This window comes from Mercenaria mercenaria, chromosome 10 (genome assembly GCF_021730395.1).
Source record: "Mercenaria mercenaria strain notata chromosome 10, MADL_Memer_1, whole genome shotgun sequence".
NCBI lineage: Eukaryota > Metazoa > Mollusca > Bivalvia > Venerida > Veneridae > Mercenaria > Mercenaria mercenaria.
The window spans coordinates 23,637,538-23,659,940 of NC_069370.1; positions in this window are offsets into that span (position 1 = coordinate 23,637,538).

Genomic DNA, 22,403 nt, shown 5'->3' on the forward strand with positions numbered 1-22,403 from the left:
TGACGGACTCCTGCGGCGGGTATGGATGGTCATTCTTTAGAGCTATGAAAAAAGTAAAGGGGAGATTTAGAGATCCCGCCTATTTTCTCTCCTTGGCTTACTTTAGTTGAAATCGGACAGCTGAAGAGAATTTACTGTTTCTTCCGACATGCACACTAAATGAGAAAATGTGTTACCCTGCCTAGCAATTTATAATATTTTTGTGATTTATTGATTCAAGGACAGTTCTTGTTGGGCTTTGCATAAACCTTCAAAATTTAATGTATGTGCTAGAGAAGTCGGATATAGGGTGTGGTATGTCCCTTGTGTTTCAATGGGAAATTAGCAAATATGTTTTTCACTTATACCTTATTAATGCGTCCATAAGAATATAAAATAAAAAGCATTATTGAACTTCTGATTTTCAAAGATGGAATATAAGCTGATTTATAGCTCTTCTTGTCCACTAGAAGTTGTGTTCAGTGTATTGAAAGATGAGGATATAATGGAAGTAACTCGTCTTATTTACTGATTTATCTGTCTTTCTACCTCAAACGACATCGACTTGGAATAAAGCTTATTCTCAAACTGCACTCTTGTTAAAATAATTTAATTTTAATAATTCCACGACAATGTGCTTTCTTTGAAAAGTATGTGATAACTGCAGACGGGTATTTTTCTGAAATGTATGTATGCTTCATTCCACTCCACATTGTCCCGTGCTCGCCTTATTTTGATATATATTCTTTAGATATGTGTTTCTCATTCAGTTTTGATTTCATGTAGTTGGTTTGTAGTTAAAATGATCTATTTCACTTGCACTTTAGTTCTTTTTATCTGAATTATAAGAGAGTATGTTTTGGAGTTCTATAATTCTAATTTAGTTACTAAAATGTTTCTTTTTTTAAGAAAATGAATATGAAAGTATATATCTTTGATCTTAAATTTTACCATGTCTGTTGTATGTATGTTTTCTAGTAACATTCTATAATATTTAGCTTTTCTGTATCTCATTCAAAGCGTAAGAAACTTCTTAGATGTGTACAAGTATCACAGTGTATAGACTCTCTGTACGCCCAACCGGAAGTCGCTAAAAACTAGGCGTTCACTTTCATTTTACAAATTTTCGGAAGCTGACACTAGTAAGTATTTTTATGTTTTTCTCTAGCCTTTTGTAATAAATATTCTAGTTGTATATATTTTTCAGCGTATGATAAATGTCTCTGCAACAGACAGTCGTTAAACAGACATTAAAACTTGAAATTAAAACGTATTTTCATCAAAAACACAGATGATCAAAGCAAAAGACGAAACATTCAGTCTAAAATGCCCGTTATTTTGGAAATGTGAAGGAAATCCGTGTAAAAGCCGCTTCTGCATGTTTCATTATCAATCCATGCACATGAGTTTATACGTGCAATTATGTATTTACAATCCTAATTAGTTGTAATATTGTTTAATCCAGCATGCATATGAATTGTGCACTGACCGCCTAGTCGCAAAACTTGATATAAAAACTGTCCCACTAGTCGCAAAACAACTGTACGCCTATTCGATAAAGAAATTACGAAGTTTTTGTGCTTATAAGCTCTATACACAGTACTCATTGAATTGATAAATATTAGTTTTGCGTTGTATTTTACTTGCGACAATCAAACAGTATTTATTCGTCTATTTCACCAACGATGTCCTTCTCATGCATCTATATATGCGTGTTTCCGTTAAAATAATACGAGAAAATATATATTTAGTCCACTCAGTTTCACAGGAAACATTGTTTTTTTTTTTGTTTTTTTGTTTTTTTTTTTGTACTTTTAGCTCCATTGTTCGGAGATTACAGGCGCTATTCTACTCGCCCTGCTTCGGCGTTGGCTTTCTTGGTTCAAGTTTTTCTGTCACATCGTTTTTAGTATTGCTTATATCTTACTGAAACTTCACATAAACGTTGTGCAGCATACAAACAAAGATTTTGCAGGGTCTGTGTCCATTATACCAAAGGTCAAGATTACCAAAGGTGTTATACTTGTATCATTTTCAGTTTAAGGGTTTTCGGCTACCTGTGTTTTTCTGTCATATCTGTCATTGATCTTGGTCTTGAACTATTGACCAATTTTCTTGTTTCTTAAGCTAGAACTACAAGATTTGAACTATTTTTACAGTTTTGCACACAGATTTCAGAAATACCTGTCACTGACCTTTACTTACTTTCTTGTTTTTCATGTTTAAGCCACGTGATTTGGATCATAGATACAGTTTTGTTTACATATCTCGAAACGGACATTTAATGAGCATGACCTTGACTTACTGGCCTAATTTGCTAACACTGACCTACAAGTACTTCGGGAAGCATCCATCGGTTTTACAAATATCTTGTTTAATTGGCGAGTTCTCATACTAGTGATACTTTTATATTTTGCAGATGGATGACTCATTCGTCGCCGAGGCTTTAGACACCAGTGTAGAGGTTCACAGCGAGGAGTATGCTACAAGTCAACAACCCACTGAGCCTAGTACAGGTACAGGGGCGGAAGTGGAAGTGAATCCATTTACCTGTGACCAGTGTTGGAGACCGTATAGAACAAAGCATGGGCTCAAACTGCACATTAAGTCGAAACACAACCAAGAGTTTCGTTTTACATGTCCTTTGTGTTCCAAGGGGTATAACGTCCTGTATAACTACAGAGGACACTTAGCTTCACACGACAGGGCATTGAAAAATAAGTGTTGTAAGTGTAACAAGGCTTTCCAGTAAAAACAGTCACTAGACGAACATGTGAAAAAAGACCATAGTGACATCAGCTTTGAATGCACTACGTGCTTAAAGACATTCAAATGTAGGCGGTCCCTCGCGGACCAAAACAGAGTCGCACACGAAAAAAAGGATTTGAAATGCAAAGTTTGTGGTAAAGGCTACAAATAGAGATCAAGCTTGAAGTACCATCAGGAGAGCAAGCATGCTCAAAACATGTAACAGCCCGATCCTCATTTGACTCTGTGCAGGTTACCGACTGTTCTGTTTTTATATGTTTGTAACATTTTAGCTGATTCGGTGAAATCATATGAATCGAGTTAATACTTTTTATTGTAAAAAGCAAAAGATGCTTTAAAAATTTTAAATCATTATTTTTAATCTTTATTAGAGCCAAGTTTATATCAGTTGATTGTTTCAAAGATTTTGTTTGAAGTTTAAGCAATAAGTAAGCTTATCTTCTCTTCACATTGTTTTATTAAAATTATTTCTTATTAAAACAATTGCCACCTGATTATACTTATGTATTATTCTCAATGCTATAATTTAATCAACGTACTAAGAATATAAAATAGAAAATGAAAATGTCCCTTTGTAGTCAAAGAGACTGAACTGGGATTGAACTGATGTTATATGGTGATAGAACTGAGATTGATTGTGATTAAAATTTGATTTAACTGATTAACCTGTGATTGAACTGTGATAAAATTATAATTGAACTGTTATTGAACTGATATTAGTTTTGTGATCATCATTTACGTTTTGAAGATTTTGAGATGTTTAATAAATAATTCAATGGAATTTGACTTCGTATTAAATTCAAACTTGAAAATTGGGAGTTATACACGTCTGTCCGGTCCGTAGAAAACAATCATAAAATTAAATCACCCATAAGTAGAAAAAACAAAAAACTTTAACATTGCATACACGTGTTTTATTGAGTGTGTTCATAGGGAGTCCTGTTAATAACCTAACTGCTCGTGTCCGTAACCTATGATAAGCAGCTCATTGAATTATTTCTTCCCCCAACTTGAGGGAGACATATGAGCCGTGTCATTATTATTGTTTTACAGCTGCTTATCCTACAACAAAGTCAGAACATAGAAATGCAGGAATGAAAAAAAGTTTTGAATAGGCGTACAGTTTTTCGACTATGCGTACAGTCTGGATTTTAAAAATTGCGACTAGTGGGTCAGAAATGTATCGAATAGTGGTACAGTGTAATCGGCATACATGTCCCAGAAAAACACATTTTCCTGAAAACGTGTTCGTTACCATAGAGCAATGTTAGTATTTACCGATGTGTAAGATATTTATCTACGAAGCAGCATAGGTTTCAAACTTTTGCAAAAGCTGAAGATACTGTATTTCAAAGAATTTATAGTTACATTACCAACTCGAACAAATATCGAAACGTGATTTGACTTAAAATTTAAGTATATAAGGAGTTTTATCAGGGATGCTTGGTATCTACGTAAACAGTAGTTCTTAGACAACATGTAAATCTAAAAAATCCACTTACTTTATGTGGTATTAAGGAAACAAACCAAGAAAATCCAAGTCATCCGAGACAGAAATCATTGTTGTTTTGATTTTTGAACGCCTAGTTTTTAGCGACTTCCGGTTGGGCGTACAGAGAGTCTATACACTGTGAGTATAGAGAATATATCTATTCTGCTTGTACAAAATTGCAAAGTACTGCGACATAAGATGTTTCTTAATCACGGTGTTGAGACAAATTATTAATAAAAAAAAACAAAAACAAAATAACTCTTTAAAACACGTTTGATTTTGGTTAAAATAGAATTGAATCTAGATTAGTATCATTTTCAAGGAGTTTTCATCAAAATCTTGAATTTAAAAATAAAAAAGACATTGATTTTGCAACAACTTATGAATATATTTTTACGCAAAACTGTTAATTTCATACTCACCACCAGTTGGATCCATGTGCATCAATCAGTTTCCATGTTACACTATGAAAAAAAGATTTGAAATAACATTTTGCATATGTCACAGCCTAAACGGATATATCTAAAAACACCTTCATTTCCAAATGATTGCAACTAAAAGTCAAACGTAAGTATTGCTCAATACCATGTCTGTACAGTCCGAGTGGTATTCTAAACCTCTGGTACAAATACCAAAATTGAATTTTTGTATTACATCTTAATGTAAAAATTAAGTATTTGTCAATAGTATTTTTTCCTTCAAACCCGTCGCTTTACACAGGGGGCTGCCGAGCCGCAGAAGCATGCACTCATATAAAACATACCAGAACAAAAACACCAAGAACCAGCAGAAAAATAGGATTGCAGATAAAATAATTTGAGACTAATTAAAAGATATGACAACAGATAGAGAACAAAGACAGAAACGAAACAAAGATAACAAAAGGGGACAACCTTTCAACAGATCTATCTCCTGTTTAATTATTGTCAATATAACGTCAGTAACTCTGGAGTAATGACTCACATTTTAACACTTGAGAAAATATTTTTAGTGACTTTTCATCATCATATGATATATTCCTAGACAGATTTAATATCGTGCAATACTGCTTAAATTGCACCAGAATTTACTCAGGAATTATTGAAATTTGATATGTTTTAAATGTCTACCAAGTGAGAGATCACACTTTTTGCACAATTTTTAGAATACATCATCACATACGATCATTGACATGTTTGATAATGTGCAGTATTGTTTCAATCACACTAGTTATAACAATTATGAAAACGTAAGAAACTGACTTATAAAAGTGTTCAGAAGAGTAATACAGGACACATTTTGGCAACCTTGTCTGTTTTCATTTGAAAGTAAGCTCATGTGAAATTGAAACGAATTCAAGTATAAAAACACACTCTCTCCATCTAGTATACATATCAAAGGTCAGCTACTAAACTTGTCCGAATGCCTCTTGCTACACATACATTTAGCTTTTTAATCAATTTTGACCTTCCGTGATTTTCAACGCTTAAGTCAAACCGATATTTTGATCTTGGCGTTTAGGCGTCTTTTCAGACTGGATTCTTTATGACAGATCACTTTTGTTACTAGAATTAATAAAGACTACAAAAATCTGGTATATTGTTCAATCTCAACCATATATAGAATAATACAAAACGTGAGTTATCAATAGTGCTGAGAATAAAAATGTACATAATAAACTCCTGTTGATTCTTAAGACAATAAGTCAGACAGTCAGATGGGACAAACGAACTTTTCTTTTATATTACTACTGTTTCCAAACAGCTAATGAATAATGACTTGTAAACTTTATGACATAATGTAATCGCACCATTTATTGTTGTCAAAAGCATCAGTAGATATATCAAAAGTAAGATAAGAAAGGCACACATATCAACCCGCTACATTAGTCGAAAGATATAAGGCAACAGACTTGCGCAGACTAAATGTTTGATGTTTTGAGTTACACCATTTATACTACTGCTTATACTGTGAGGAATTTAGTATTATTATTAATGAGTCAAACTGGATTTCAATTTGACCAGGACAGGACATAGACTATTCTTGTAAATGAGCATCGGATTTTACAGGTAGTTGCTTTTTAAGGTATTTGAACTGTTACTTTTCTAAATAGATTCTGTTAATGTCAATAATTGCTGCTTTTTTTCTGTTACTTTAAGTATTTCAAGAAACAAGCAATTATTTCCCTTAGAAGAAACAAAATTAATAGTATTGATTGACTGTAGAGGCACACTCAAGTATAATCAAGGAGACTCCTTGATGGCATTGTGCTCAGCTTACACAACCCGAGTCACAAAGCAGTCCACCCACTGGAAAAAGATATAGCAGAGTACCTGTAAACAATTAAAAAGGGGTAGCCAAAAGGAAGAGTGGGATATAGAAAGATAACACCACCAACGTGCAAGATAACATATAAAACGGTGCGGACAAAAAGCAAACATTTAGTGCAAAGTGGTTGAATACTGCCTAAAACATGAACATGAATAAATGATTTGATATTTAAATTTGTCCTTTAAATCATCCTTAAAGTTTAAATTATTGATAAACTGCCGGATATTGTTCGATTGATTAAGGATGTGAGAAGTAATATTTACGACAAAATAGATAGATTTAACACAGTTTGAAATATGTCTCCCTACACTGCAAGTGTATATTTCTTCCTATTTGTGCTACATATTACGGATTCTTTAGGTGAGTTTATTTATCATTTTAGTAAGAATGTAAATGACATGATATTTTGCCTGAAAGGAAAATTAAAGATTCATGACATGACACTTCAAATATAATTGTCTCTGCATGCTCGTGTTGTAACATTAAGCATTTTGTAAAATATTAATGTTGTAGTGTGCTTCATGCAGGGAAATTGCCATATGCATACGTAGAACAAGGCAGTGCCGGTGTAATGAAGTATTTCGACCCCCATAGAATAACGACCCCCGGTCATTATTCTATAGAAAATGTGACTCCTTTCCTGTAAAATATTGACTTCCCTTATAAAAAACTGACTCCCTTTGAAAACTCTATAGAAAAACGACCCCCTGGTCATTATTCTATAGAAAAACTGACCCCTCCAAGTAAAATACTGACTCCCTAAAGATGATTTCCTTCGAATCTCATAGAATAACGACCCCGGTTATTATTCTATAGAAAAAGTGACTCCTTCCATGTAAAATACTCACTGCCGAAATTACTACATTCGAACTCTCATACAATATCGATTCCCGGACATTATTTTTTTAAAAAAAGTTACCCTTTCCTTGTAAAACGCCGGCTCCTAAAAAGACTTTCGACGATAATATATATTAAAAAGTGATCCCCACCAAACCTAACGGACAATTTTACTAGATCTACAACTCTAATACCCTCCATTGCCAATAGTTAACATTTTGATTGTACTACTACTACTGGTGCCGCTACTTCTATAGCTATTACTACATGTACTTCTTCTTCTACTACTACTACTACTATTTCTACTACTACTACTACTACTACAACTGCTACTACTGATACTACTATACCTGCTTCCACTAATACGTCTTGTACATCTACCTCTTCTTCTCCTGCTGCTGTTGTTGCTGTCACTTATTCCTCTGCTGCTGCTGCTGCTGCTGCTGCTGCTGCTGCTGCTACTACTACTACTGCAACTGCCACAACCACAGCCACTACTACTACTACTACTACTACTACTACTACTTTCTATTGTTGCGCTACCGTACTTTACTGCCACTGCTAAGTATTGCAACTTCTATTAATACTAAGTTCTATGCTAGCAGTTTCTTGTGCAGTTTTCTTCTGAAAACCATACTGGTGTGTTTTGTGAACGTATTGTGAATTGTTATTTTCCTGAGAAAAAAATGTATACACCAAGATACAGCGTCTAGAAATAGAATCCCTTTTCCCGTTGCGGAATGCTCTGATTTCTGTGTCAAGTGACGGTATCTGGGGCTAATGGTCAAACGGAAGGACGGACGGACGGACGGACAAGGGCAAATCTATATGCCCCCCTCCACCGAGTGGGGGCATAAAATGCAGCAATTAGGCCTTAGATACAGGAGTTATCACTAAATTTGACCAAATGACCGGGGGTCGTCTTTTTATGGGAGTCAATATTCTTCGTGAGGTTCAGTTTACTTCACGTGGGGGAGTCATAGTACTATGATCTGGTGGTCATAATACTATGACCGGACGGTCACTTTTTCTATAGAATAATGACCGGGGGTCATTATTCTATGGGGGTCGAAATACTTCATTACACCGGCACGGCATCAAATAACCTTCCTAACATAATTTAAATTCATCAAATTATACAACGCTAGATATTTATATCAGTATGTCCTTATGCATTGTTGACAATTACATCGGCAATATCAAAACACGGATACAGATTCCGTTTTCTCACACAAGCATCAGTGTGTGTGCGTGCGCATAACGTACGAAAGAAATGAATAAGGTCAGTGATTTGGTCAAAAATATGCTTCCGTGTTGGTGTTAAAAATGTCCAGTGTCAAGTGGCTCTGTCTGTTATCACCTATAAGAGATGTTCCGATATTTTTCAATGTAGAGAATTCTAACACGGTCCGATCATTTCTTTAAACAAAGAAGTCTTAAATTGTGTGTTATTATGCAGCATACAGAGTGTACGTCACAGTTATTACTTCATAGCGTCAAACTCCAAAACCGCACGCTGTAAAAGAAAACCACAAGAAAAAATGAAACTATTTTGTGAATATGTGACTCTAGTTACATCCCCTTACCGACCATACTAAAAATGAAATGAAAGGTATAATTACGCTATAGTAGCAGTAGCAATAGTAGCAGCAATACTAGTAAAAGCAGTAGTAGTAGTAGTAGTAGTAGTAGTAGGAGTAGTAGTAGTAGTAGTAGCAGCAGCAGCAGCAGTAGCCATAGTAGTAACAGTAATAGTAGCAATAGTAGTAAAAGCAGTAGCAATAGTAGTAAAAGCAGTAGCAATAGTAGTAAAAGTAGTAGCAGCAGCAGCAGTAGCTATAGTTGTAACAGTAGTAGTAGCAATAGTATTAAAAGCAGTAGCAATAGTAGTAAAAGTAGTAGCAGCAGCAGCAGCAGTAGCTACAGTAGTAACAGTAGTAGTAGCAATAGTCGTATACTACCTCTTCAGAGCAAGATATATTTTGCCAACATGTATTCTGAAATCACATGTAGGTGAACTTCTCCCTAGTATCACTAAATTGGTGAATCTCTCATTACAACAATGTGTTTTTCCTGTAAAATACAAACAAGCAGGTGTTAGATCTTTGCTAAAAAAAGCAGGTCTTGAACTAGAGCTTTCCAATTATCGTCCTGTGAGTATTTATCATTTCTATCAAAACTTAGTGAGAAAGCTGTTCTTTAAAGATTAAACAAACATGTAAATCAAAACAGTGTTTTGCCTAAAAACCAGTCTGCATATAGGAGATACCACTCCTTTGAATCTGCGCTGCTTCGGTTGGTATATGATCTTCTAAGTGGTATGGAGAAAAAGGAAGTCATTGCCCTTATTGCCATTGACTTAAGTGCGGCATTTGACACTGTCGACCACGACATTCTTATAGATGTCCTAAAAGCACAGTATGGTGTCTGTGAAGCAGCTCTTCAATGGGTAGACTCCTACTTAAGGCCTCGTACGTGTAAGATTAATATAAATAATATATATTCATCAGACCGCCATCTTGAATGCAGTGTGCCCCAAGGTTTGTCTTGGTCTGTGGTTGTATCTCACCTATGCTGGAACTCTTTTTGGTGTCATTCCAAAATCCTTATCAGTCTACGGTTTTGCTGATGATCATATAGCAAATAAAAGCTTACGTCCTACATTTGTTTCCGTAGAATCACAAGCGATCGGAGCGGAACGGTGCGCAGTTATAATCAATGACTGAATGAATAGAAACAAACTGAAAATGAACACTTCAAAAACTGAATTTATCACGTTTGGTAGCAGACCTCAACTGAACAAATGTTTTACAAATTCGATTTAAATTGCTGGCGATGATATCAAACGTGAAAGCACAATTAGATGTCTTGGTGCATTTCTTGACAAAACCTTGAACTAAAGATCATGTAAATCGCAAATGTCGTATAGTCATTACCTACGAACTAAGAACATCCAAAAATATTTAACAAAAGCAGCCACTGAAATCTTAGTTTTGTCCCTAGTTATTTCTCATCTGGATTACTGCAATGTCATAATGCATGGTGTAGCTAAAGGTGAGGTGCGTAAGATGCAACGTATTCAAAACGTGTGCGAAAAACTTGTCCTTAACAGGAGGAAATTTGACAGTTCTAAACAAGCATTGTATGACCTACATTGGTTGCCCGTGAAAGCAAGGATTGAGTTCAAGATACATTCTTCCATGTATAGCTGTCATATTGGCAGAGCACCAATGTATTTAACAGAATTGCTTACACAGTATCCTCCTAGTAGACAAGGTTTGAGATCGTCAGAAAATTTTGAATGTCGCTATGTTGTTCCATACAACAAGTGCAAAAGATTCAATGATAGAAGTTTCTGTACTACTGGTCCAAAGCTGTGGAATGAGCTGCCGTTAGAACTACGCAACAGTAAATCACTTGACACATTCAAAAATAATCTTAAGACACTGTATTTCAGAGACTTCGTGTCATTGTTTTAATTTTTTGATAACTGTTTTATATGCGATAGCAGCAGTTGATAGTTTTTAAAGTTTTGTAAAAGGTTTTACATTTCAACATTTGTATTTTCAAGGTTTGTTTAATTACAAGTAATTGTTGGTACAGGTCCTATGGGAAGGGTAGTGTGTAGAATTTCTTTTTTTTTTTTTTTTTTTTTTTGCAAAAAGTTTGTGATGGCAAACCGGGGGTTTTATCCTCTATATGCAGCCCGTCTGGGCATACCTTGTAAAGCATTCAGCACTGGTATTCGCAATAGGGGTAAAATAACCTCGGAAAGAGTGGTGCGGTCATGACTTTTTGTTATTATTAATATTGTCGTTTTTATTACTGGTATTATTATTATGTACAACACCATTGAATGTGTCACTGTATAGAAATAGGCGTTTTATCAAATTATTCAGTTTCAGTTTTAATAGCAGTAGCTGTAATAGTAATAGAAGTACCAGTAGTAGTAGTAGTAGCAGCAGTCGCAGTTACAGTAGCAGTAGCAGCAGCAGCAGCAGTCGCAGTTACAGTAGCAGTAGTAGCAGTAGTAGCAGCAGCAGTCGCAGTTACAGTAGTAGTAGCAGTAGCAGCAGCAGTCGCAGTTACAGTAGCAGTAGTAGTAGCAGCAGCAGTCGCAGTTACAGTAGCAGTAGCAGCAGCAGCAGCAGTCGCAGTTACAGTAGCAGTAGTAGCAGTAGTAGCAGCAGCAGTCGCAGTTACAGTAGTAGTAGCAGTAGCAGCAGCAGTCGCAGTTACAGTAGCAGTAGTAGTAGCAGCAGCAGTCGCAGTTACAGTAGCAGTAGCAGCAGCAGTCGCAGTTACAGTAGCAGTAGCAGCAGCAGTCGCAGTTACAGTAGCAGTAGCAGCAGCAGTCGCAGTTACAGTAGCAGTAGCAGCAGCAGTCGCAGTTACAGTAGTAGTAGCAGCAGCAGTCGCAGTTACAGTAGCAGTAGCAGCAGCAGTCGCAGTTACAGTAGCAGTAGCAGCAGCAGTCGCAGTTACAGTAGCAGTAGCAGCAGCAGTCGCAGTTACAGTAGCAGTAGCAGCAGCAGTCGCAGTTACAGTAGCAGTAGCAGCAGCAGTCGCAGTTACAGTAGTAGTAGCAGCAGCAGTCGCAGTTACAGTAGCAGTAGCAGCAGCAGTCGCAGTTACAGTAGCAGTAGCAGCAGCAGTCGCAGTTACAGTAGTAGTAGCAGCAGCAGTCGCAGTTACAGTAGCAGTAGCAGCAGCAGTCGCAGTTACAGTAGCAGTAGCAGCAGCAGTCGCAGTTACAGTAGCAGTAGTAGTAGCAGCAGCAGTCGCAGTTACAGTAGCAGTAGTAGTAGCAGCAGCAGTCGCAGTTACAGTAGCAGTAGCAGTAGCAGTCGCAGTTACAGTAGCAGTAGTAGTAGCAGTAGTAGTAGCAGTAGCAGCAGCAGTCGCAGTTACAGTAGCAGTAGTAGTAGCAGCAGCAGTCGCAGTTACAGTAGCAGTAGCAGTAGCAGTCGCAGTTACAGTAGTAGTAGTAGTAGCAGTAGTAGTAGCAGTAGCAGCAGCAGTCGCAGTTACAGTAGCAGTAGTAGTAGTAGTAGCAGCAGCAGTCGCAGTTACAGTAGCAGTAGCAGCAGCAGTCGCAGTTACAGTAGCAGTAGCAGCAGCAGTCGCAGTTACAGTAGCAGTAGTAGTAGTAGTAGCAGCAGCAGTCGCAGTTACAGTAGCAGTAGCAGCAGCAGTCGCAGTTACAGTAGTAGTAGCAGCAGCAGTCGCAGTTACAGTAGCAGTAGCAGCAGCAGTCGCAGTTACAGTAGCAGTAGTAGTAGTAGTAGCAGCAGCAGTCGCAGTTACAGTAGCAGTAGCAGCAGCAGTCGCAGTTACAGTAGTAGTAGCAGCAGCAGTCGCAGTTACAGTAGCAGTAGCAGCAGCAGTCGCAGTTACAGTAGCAGTAGCAGTAGCAGCAGCAGTCGCAGTTACAGTAGCAGTAGTAGTAGCAGCAGCAGTCGCAGTTACAGTAGCAGTAGCAGCAGCAGTCGCAGTTACAGTAGCAGTAGCAGTAGCAGCAGCAGTCGCAGTTACAGTAGCAGTAGCAGTAGCAGCAGCAGTCGCAGTTACAGTAGCAGTAGCAGCAGCAGTCGCAGTTACAGTAGCAGTAGCAGCAGCAGTCGCAGTTACAGTAGCAGTAGTAGTAGCAGCAGCAGTCGCAGTTACAGTAGCAGTAGCAGCAGCAGTCGCACTTACAGTAGTAGTAGCAGCAGCAGTCGCAGTTACAGTAGCAGTAGCAGCAGCAGTCGCAGTTACAGTAGTAGTAGCAGCAGCAGTCGCAGTTACAGTAGCAGTAGCAGCAGCAGTCGCAGTTACAGTAGCAGTAGTAGTAGCAGCAGCAGTCGCAGTTACAGTAGCAGTAGCAGCAGCAGTCGCAATTACAGTAGCAGTAGCAGCAGCAGTCGCAGTTACAGTAGCAGTAGTAGTAGCAGCAGCAGTCGCAGTTACAGTAGCAGTAGCAGTAGCAGCAGCAGTCGCAGTTACAGTAGCAGTAGTAGTAGCAGCAGCAGTTGCAGTTACAGTAGTAGTAGTAGCAGCAGCAGTCGCAGTTACTGTAGCAGTAGCAGTAGCAGCAGCAGTCGCAGTTACAGTAGCAGTAGTAGTAGCAGCAGCAGTCGCAGTTACAGTAGCAGTAGTAGTAGTAGTAGCAGTCGCAGTTACAGTAGCAGTAGCAGCAGCAGTCGCAGTTACAGTAGCAGTAGCAGCAGCAGTCGCAGTTACAGTAGCAGTAGTAGTAGTAGCAGCAGTCGCAGTTACAGTAGCAGTAGCAGTAGCAGCAGCAGTCGCAGTTACAGTAGCAGTAGCAGTAGCAGCAGCAGTCGCAGTTACAGTAGCAGTAGCAGTAGCAGCAGCAGTCGCAGTTACAGTAGCAGTAGCAGTAGCAGCAGCAGTCGCAGTTACAGTAGCAGTAGCAGCAGCAGTCGCAATTACAGTAGCAGTAGCAGCAGCAGTCGCAGTTACAGTAGCAGTAGTAGTAGTAGTAGCAGCAGCAGTCGCAGCTACAGTAGCAGTAGCAGTAGCAGCAGCAGTCGCAGTTACAGTAGCAGTAGCAGTAGCAGCAACAGTCGCAGTTACAGTAGCAGTAGCAGTAGCAGCAGCAGTCGCAGTTACAGTAGCAGTAGCAGCAGCAGTCGCAGTTACAGTAGCAGTAGTAGTAGTAGTAGCAGCAGCAGTCGCAGTTACAGTAGCAGTAGCAGCAGCAGTCGCAGTTACAGTCGCAGTAGCAGTAGCAGCAGCAGTCGCAGTTACAGTAGCAGTAGTAGTAGTAGCAGCAGTCGCAGTTACAGTAGCAGTAGCAGTAGCAGCAGCAGTCGCAGTTACAGTAGCAGTAGCAGCAGCAGTCGCAATTACAGTAGCAGCAGCAGCAGCAGTCGCAGTTACAGTAGCAGTAGTAGTAGTAGTAGCAGCAGCAGTCGCAGCTACAGTAGTAGTAGTAGTAGTAGTAGTAGTAGTAGTAGTAGTAGAAGTAGCAGCAGTCGCAGTTACAGTAGCAGTAGTAGTAGTAGTAGCAGCAGCAGCAGTTGCAGTTACAGTAGCAGCAGTAGCAGCAGTCGCAGTTACAGTAGCAGTAGTAGTAGTAGTAGCAGCAGCAGTCGCAGTTACAGTAGTAGTAGTAGTAGTAGTAGTAGTAGTAGTAGTAGAAGTAGCAGCAGTCGCAGTTACAGTAGCAGTAGTAGTAGTAGAAGCAGCAGCAGCAGTTGCAGTTACAGTAGCAGTAGTAGTAGTAGTAGTAGTAGTAGTAGCAGTCGCAGTTACAGTAGCAGTAGTAGTAGTAGCAGCAGCAGCAGTTGCAGTTACAGTAGTAGTAGTAGTAATAGTAGTAGTAGTAGTAGCAGCAGTCGCAGTTACAGTAGCAGTAGTAGTAGCAGCAGCAGTCGCAGTTACAGTAGCAGTAGCAGTAGCAGCAGTCGCAGTTACAGTAGCAGTAGTAGTAACAGCAGCAGTCGCAGTTACAGTAGCAGTAGCAGCAGCAGCAGTCGCAGTTACAGTAGCAGTGGTTGTATCAGTTGAGGTAGTAGTAATAGGAGCAGCAGCCGTAGTAGAAGCAGTAGAAGTAGCAGTAATAGTAGCAGCAGCATTACAAGTTGTAGTAGTAGTTAATCATAAATAAGAAATTCATTTTTCACATAAACCTAAATTTTCTATTTTAATTAAGTACCATATACCATTTTATTTTTAAGCTTCCTATTATATATCAGAAGGAAAGTCAGTCTGGTCTGATCAGTCTAAACAATGCCGAACTTCAACGCCTGAAATTGATTCATGCTCGGACAGTAGGGATGAATGTTTATTGAAAATAGATAACGATATTGACATGCAGGCTTCGGACGAAAGTATATGGATAGGATATTATAAAACTGAGATGGCATTCGAATATGTTGGTAAGTGACGGGAATATTCATAGTAAGCAGTCTACGAGCCCTTTTCGCGAAGAGGACTTTTAAACTTAAGAGAGATGTATTTAATACAGAATTATTTTTCATTTTTGGATTTTTTTTTCATTTTCAGAATATTATTAGGGTCTGATCACCACGAAATAATCAAATGTTAGAGTTTTACAAAATACATTTGTTAAAGAGGTTATCTCATAAGGAATGTTGAATGTATAGATGTATACATTATACATTCTTGTATAACTTAACACTCAGCTGATTTGAACTCTATCCAAAAGACCTGAAGGTTTCTGCCCGGAAAGCTCAGGACGGAGAAGAGTTTCTGCTGATAGTATATGTGAATATGTATATTATCTGTACATATGAACTAAAATGTTTATTTTCTACAATGCAATATGCCGCTGAAATTTACATTCATTTGAAGGATGCGTGGCGGAAAACAAAATTCCTAATAGCCAAAAATGTTCAACTACCAACTACCACTGCATACCAACTTTACTGTCAAATATAAACATTGAATTCCGGAAAAGGGCTGCCTAAAGGGGCTCCACTTCCGGACAGTTAAACGCCTTTAAAAACTCACCATTTCAAAGAACAGTTACACATGTTCGTTTTGATGCATTTGCAATAGCGTGCGAGTGATGAAATTTCGCATAACAAGGTGGAACACAGTTTTCAGCAATTGTTTATCATTATTTCTTTACATATGGCATTTATTTTCAAAGGGAGACAACTGTTCCCGATTATTTTATGTACAAATGGCATTCATTTTCAAAGGGAAACAACTTTTTCCGATTATTTTAAGTAATATTTGAGAAAAAGTTGTCTCCCTTTGAAAATGAATGCCATTTGTAAAGAAAAAAGATAAACAATTGCTGAAAACTATGTTCCACATTGTTACGTGAAATTTCACCACTCGCACGCTATTGCAAATGCATCAAAACAAACATGTGTAACAGTTCTTTGAAAATGGTGAGTTTTTAAAGGCGTTTAACTGTCCGGAAGTGGAGCCCCTTTAGGCAGTCCTTTTCCGGAATTCAATGTTTATATCAGTATACTGACACTTGTTTCGTAAAGTAATATACATGTTTTACATGCTGTTCAATTTTCATGTCAAATAACTCTTTCTTTCTATGATTTGGTGTTGTTTGATTTTTGTTTCTCAAGGCCTCCATCGAAACCTTAAAACATTTATTCATTATCTAATACAAAATAAACAAGAGCAGGGTCCATAATAATAAGGCATATTGACCAAAGTTTAAATATCTTATTTATAACATCAGAAAGAAAAATATTATGACATTATGTGCTGACAATGCTTGAAACAAAACAGTATCAAACATGATCTAGTTCTTACCCAAAATAACCAAGTACAAATGAATATATTGCAATGAAAGTGGTATTTTTGATGAAACAGTTTCATTTCAAAAGACACTGATTCAGTGATGACTATTAAATTAAACATACTGCCTTGTGTAAGATTCTTGGCTGAAATATGAAAACTAGTGGATTTTTTGTCCAACAGGGGAAAAACACTTTTTGAGCAGGGGAATGTCTCTAGTTACCAGGGTTATTTTATGAAGGAAAAAAGCCTTGCTAAGTTTTCTAAGATTTTATCTAGTGTTCTAGCTTTTTAACCAAGAAAAACAAGTCTTGACCTGACACAAATTTTCAAAAAGAAAAAAAAATGCTGACAGTTTCTGAAGATCAGTTTGAAAATGTGATCTTTAGAGGGCTAACAATGTTTTTTCTGTTATTTGACCTACCACTAGTATTTGACCCCAAGATGACAAAGTATCAAACTTGTCTGTGATTTTATAGAAACAACCAATGATTCTGAAGTTTCATAAAGATCAAGCAAAAATTGTGATCTTTAGAGTGTTATATCATGACTTTGTGGGCCTGTGAGCCAAACAAATCACACACATCTACACTATATTGTAATTATGTGTATGAAGTTTCATTGGAATCCATCTAAAACTGTGGAAGAAATTTAGACCACAAATTCCAAATCTATGTCGAATGGTGCATAACGCTGCAATGCTTGTACAAACCCTAAATAACATGAGGAGATAGAGAAGAAATAGTGAAATACGGCATAATTCATGAAATATTAATGCAGGAGTTATAGCCCTTATGACATATGATGTGGATGATGCAGCACACACATGCTAAATTTATATCAAATACATGTACATGCAATAATAACAAAAACAGAGAGAAAAAGCATCAAAACTTCTAACCTACAACTCTACATAACAAGAGGGCCAAGATGGCCCTAGGTCGCCTATGTCGCTCCCCTGAGAAACAGTGTAAACATGTTTGACCTAGTGATTTCATGGGAACAACTATTCTCACCAATTTTCATTAAGATTGGACAAAAAATTAGGTCTCTTGAGTTTAAACAAGTATTTTCTTTTATATGACCTAGTGACCTAGTTTTTGATCCCAGATAACCCATATTCAAACTTGACCTAGATTTTATCAAAGCAATCATTCTGACCAAATTTCATGAAGATCAATTGAAAAATACAGTCTCTATCACATACACAAGGTTTTTCTTTGATTTGACCCAGTGACCTACTTTTTTACCCCAGATGACCCATATTCAAACTCGACCTAGATTTTGTCAAGGCAATCATTCTGACCAAATTTCATGAAGACCTACTGAAAAATACAGTCTCTATCACATACACAAGGTTTTTCTTTGATTTGACCTAGTGACCTAGTCTTTGATCTCAGATGACCCATATTCAAACTCGACCTAGATTTCATCAAGGCAATCATTCTGACATAAATTTATGAAGATCAATTGAAAAATACAGCCTCTTTTGCATACACAAGGTTTTTCTTTGATTTGACCTAGTGACCTAGTTTTTGACCTCAGATGAACCATATTCAAACTCGACCTAGATTTCATCAAGGCAATCATTCTGACTTAATTTTATGAAGATCAATTGAAAAATACAGCCTGTATCGCATACACAAGGTTTTTCTTTGATTTGATATGTGACCTAGTTTTTTACTCCTGATGGCCCATATTCCAACCTGATCTAGAGTTCATCAATGCAATCATTCTGACCAAATTTCATGAAAATCAATTGAAAAATACAGTCTCCATCGCATACACAAGATATTTCTACAAGGCAATCATTCCAACCAAATTTCATGAAGATCAATTGAAAAATACAGCCTCTATCGCAAACACAAGGTTTTTCTTTGATTTGACCTAGTGACCTAGTTTTTGACCCCAGATGACCCATTTTCGAATCTTGCCTAGATTTCATCAAGTTTATCATTCTGACAAAATTTCATAAAGATCAGTTGAAAACTAGAGATGCTTTTGAGAAAAGCGCATGTCTCCCACAACTGCCCCTATGATAAATGTCTAGTTTCTTTAGATGGTTTAGACGAGTGGATCCAATTATATGGTCTGGATGAGTGGATCCAATCAGTAATTCAAGGGCCATAAATCAAAAGTGCTTTGTTGGATTTGGCTAGTTATCCAACTTGGCTAAGGTCGTATGGCCAAACGCATTTTGTTCAAGTTTAGTTAAGATCGGATGAGAAATGTTGGATTTAGAGAGCGGACAAGAGTAAAAAGGCGGATTTTTCGGTAATTCAAGGACCGTAACTCCAAAATGCCTAGACCAATTGGCTAGTTATCAAACCTGGCCGAGGTCTCATGGTCAAACACATTTTGTTCAAGTTTGATGAAGATCGGATGAGAAATGTTCGACTTAGAGTGCGGACAAGAGTAAAACTGCCAATTTTTCCATAATTCAAGGGCCGTAACTCCAAAATGCCTCGACTGATTTGGCTAGTTATCAAACTTGGCTGAGGTCTCATGTTCAAACACATTTTGTTTTAGTTTGGTGAAGATCGGATGAGAAATGTTCGACTTAAAATGCGGACAAGAGTAAAAGAGCCGATTTTTGGTAATTCAAGGGCCACAACTCCAAGACGCCTGGACCGATTTGGCTAGTTATCAAACTTGGCCGAGCTCTTATGGTCAAACATTTTGTTCAAGTTTGGTGAAAATTGGATGAGAAATGTTCGACTTAGAGTGCAAAGCTTTGTGACAGACACACACACACACACACACACAGACACACACACACACACACAGACTGGAGTAAATCAATATGTCTCCCACACCACTGTGTGGTGGGAGACATAAATACAGCCTATATTGCATACACAAGGTTTTTCTTTGATTTGACCTAGTGACCTAGTTTTTGACCCCAGATGACCCATTTTCAAACTTGGCCTGAATTTTATCAAGGCAATCATTCTAATCAAAAATCATGAAGATCAATTGAAAAATACAGCCTCTATCACATACACAAGGTTTTCTTTGATTTGACCTAGTGACCTAGTTTTTGATGCCAGATGACCCATTTTCGAATTTGACCTAGATTTTATCAAGGTAGTCATTCTGACAAAATTTCATAAAGATCAGTTGAAAAATACAGCCTCTATCGCATACACAAGCTAAATGTTGACAGACAGACGACAGACATCGAGCGATCACAAAAACTCACCTGAGCAATGCTCAGGTGAGCTAAAACGAGGATATAACTAATAAAGCACTGGTATGAGAGCTATGGCCCTTGTATCATAATACGAGGTTGATAATGGGGAAGAACTGTTTTCAGTTTGAAGCAAATCCATTAAGTAAGAACAGAAATAAATTGAATGTGCATCAAAACTTTCCCAGAAATTTTTCAGGGTGAGCAGGATAACTCTCAATATACTTTATATTGTCAAGCCTGTTTACTGAATTTTTTTCTGTTTTTAATTGGCCGCTCAATGAAACAAGAGCTGTCTCCATAGGATGACACATGCCCCCGATGGCACTTTGAATGAATAGTTATGGCCGATGTTAGAGTTTAGGACCTTTGACCTACGGACCTGGGTCTTGCGCGGGACACGTCCTCTTACTGTGCCACATATTCATGCGTAGTTATTTTAAAATCCATGCATGAATGACAAAGATATGGACCGGACATGCCCATCATTGCACTATCATAAAATATGGCCTTTAACGTCTAAGTGTAACCTTGACTTTTGAGCTACAAACCTGGGTCTTGCGCGCGACATGTCGTCTTACTGTGGTATACATTCATGCCCAATAATTTTAAAATCCATGTATGAATGACAAAGATATGGACCGGACATGCCCATCAATGCACTATCCTGAAATATGACCTTTAACGTCTAAGTGTGACCTTGACCTTTGAGCTACAGACCTGGGTCTTGCGTGCTACACATTGTCTTACTGTGCCCCACATTTATACGTAGTTACTTGAAAATCCATCCATGGATGACAAAGATATCGACCGGACACGCCTATCAATGCACTATCATGAAAAATGACCTTTAACGTCTAAGTGTGACCTTGACCTTTGAGCTACAGACCTGGGTCTTGCTCGCGACAGGTCGTCTTACTGTGGTACACATTCATGCCAAGTTATTTGAAAATCCATCCATGGATGACAAAGATATGGACCAGACACGAAAATTGCCGACAGACGGACAGACGGTTAAAAAACTATATGCCTCACTTCGGGGGCATAAAAAATGTTTTTTAAGGTTTCGATGGAGGCCTTGAGAAACAAAAATCAAACAACACCAAATCATAGAAAGAAAGAGTTGTTTGACATGAAAATTGAACAGCATGTAAAACATGTATATTACTTTACGAAACAAGTGTCAGTATACTGATATAAACATTGAATTCCGGAAAAGGGCTGCCTAAAGGGGCTCCACTTCCGGACAGTTAAACGCCTTTAAAAACTCACCATTTTCAAAGAACAGTTACACATGTTCGTTTTGATGCATTTGCAATAGCGTGCGAGTGGTGAAATTTCGCATAACAAGTTGGAACACAGTTTTCAGCAATTGTTTATCTTTATTTCTTTACAAATGACATTCATTTTCAAAGGGAGACAACTGTTCCCGATTATTTTAAGTACAAATGGCATTTATTTTCAAAGGGAAACAACTTTTTCCGATTATTTTAAGTAATCTTTGAGAAAAAGTTGTCTCCCTTTGAAAATGAATGCCATTTGTAAAGAAAAAAGAAAAACAATTGCTGAAAACTATGTTCCACCTTGTTACGTGAAATTTCACCACTCGCACGCTATTGCAAATGCATCAAAACAAACATGTGTAACAGTTCTTTCAAAATGGTGAGTTTTTAAAGGCGTTTAACTGTCCGGAAGTGGAGCCCCTTTAGGCAGCCCTTTTCTGGAATTCAATGTTTATATCAGTATACTGACACTTGTTTCGTAAAGTAATATACATGTTTTACATGCTGTTCAATTTTCATGTCAAACAACTCTTTCTTTCTATGATTTGGTGTTGTTTGATTTTTGTTTCTCAAGGCCTCCATCGAAACCTTAAGATTTTTTCTGTCCATACGTGCAAGTGAATTTATTTCTCGAAAATGAAATGTGTGATACTGTCAGCACAATGGACTACTAATCAATTTGCCATGGCCCAATGAATACAAAGGTTAAACCCTATACTTTGGCATTTGGATCCACATATATGTATAATCAATCATACTTGCAACTATTGTTGTAAGCTGGTAAACATTTGTTTTTAACAATGGTTGAAATGAGACACTTTTACTTGAACAATTCTATTACTTCAGATTACATGATGGTAATTGACAAATATGACATGTACTATAAATGATATTCTGTAATTATTGTTACACCTCTAGTTGAAAGCATGGCTAAATATAAGATTATATTTTAATGTTGATGATGACTGTTGAATCATATTTGTCCTTAGTGCATATTACCATGGCACAGTTTTGGAAAGTCAACCACAGTCATATAGCTATTGAACTATTACAGTCGGCAATGTCAAAAAATATAGAGAATGAATTACCGGGAACTTGTTTATTTTTTTACATTTCAGTTTGAACATGGCTGTCCCAGGTAAAAAGATGCCCAAATTTTTTTCGTCATCAACAAGTATGGGCTCTGATGAAGACATGAAAGTTTACTGTCAGCCATGTGACCGTGATGATCCTCGACTCCCTGCCCATGGTTACTGTAAAGACTGCAGGGAGCATCTGTGCGAGACTTGTTTCGTGGTTCACAAGA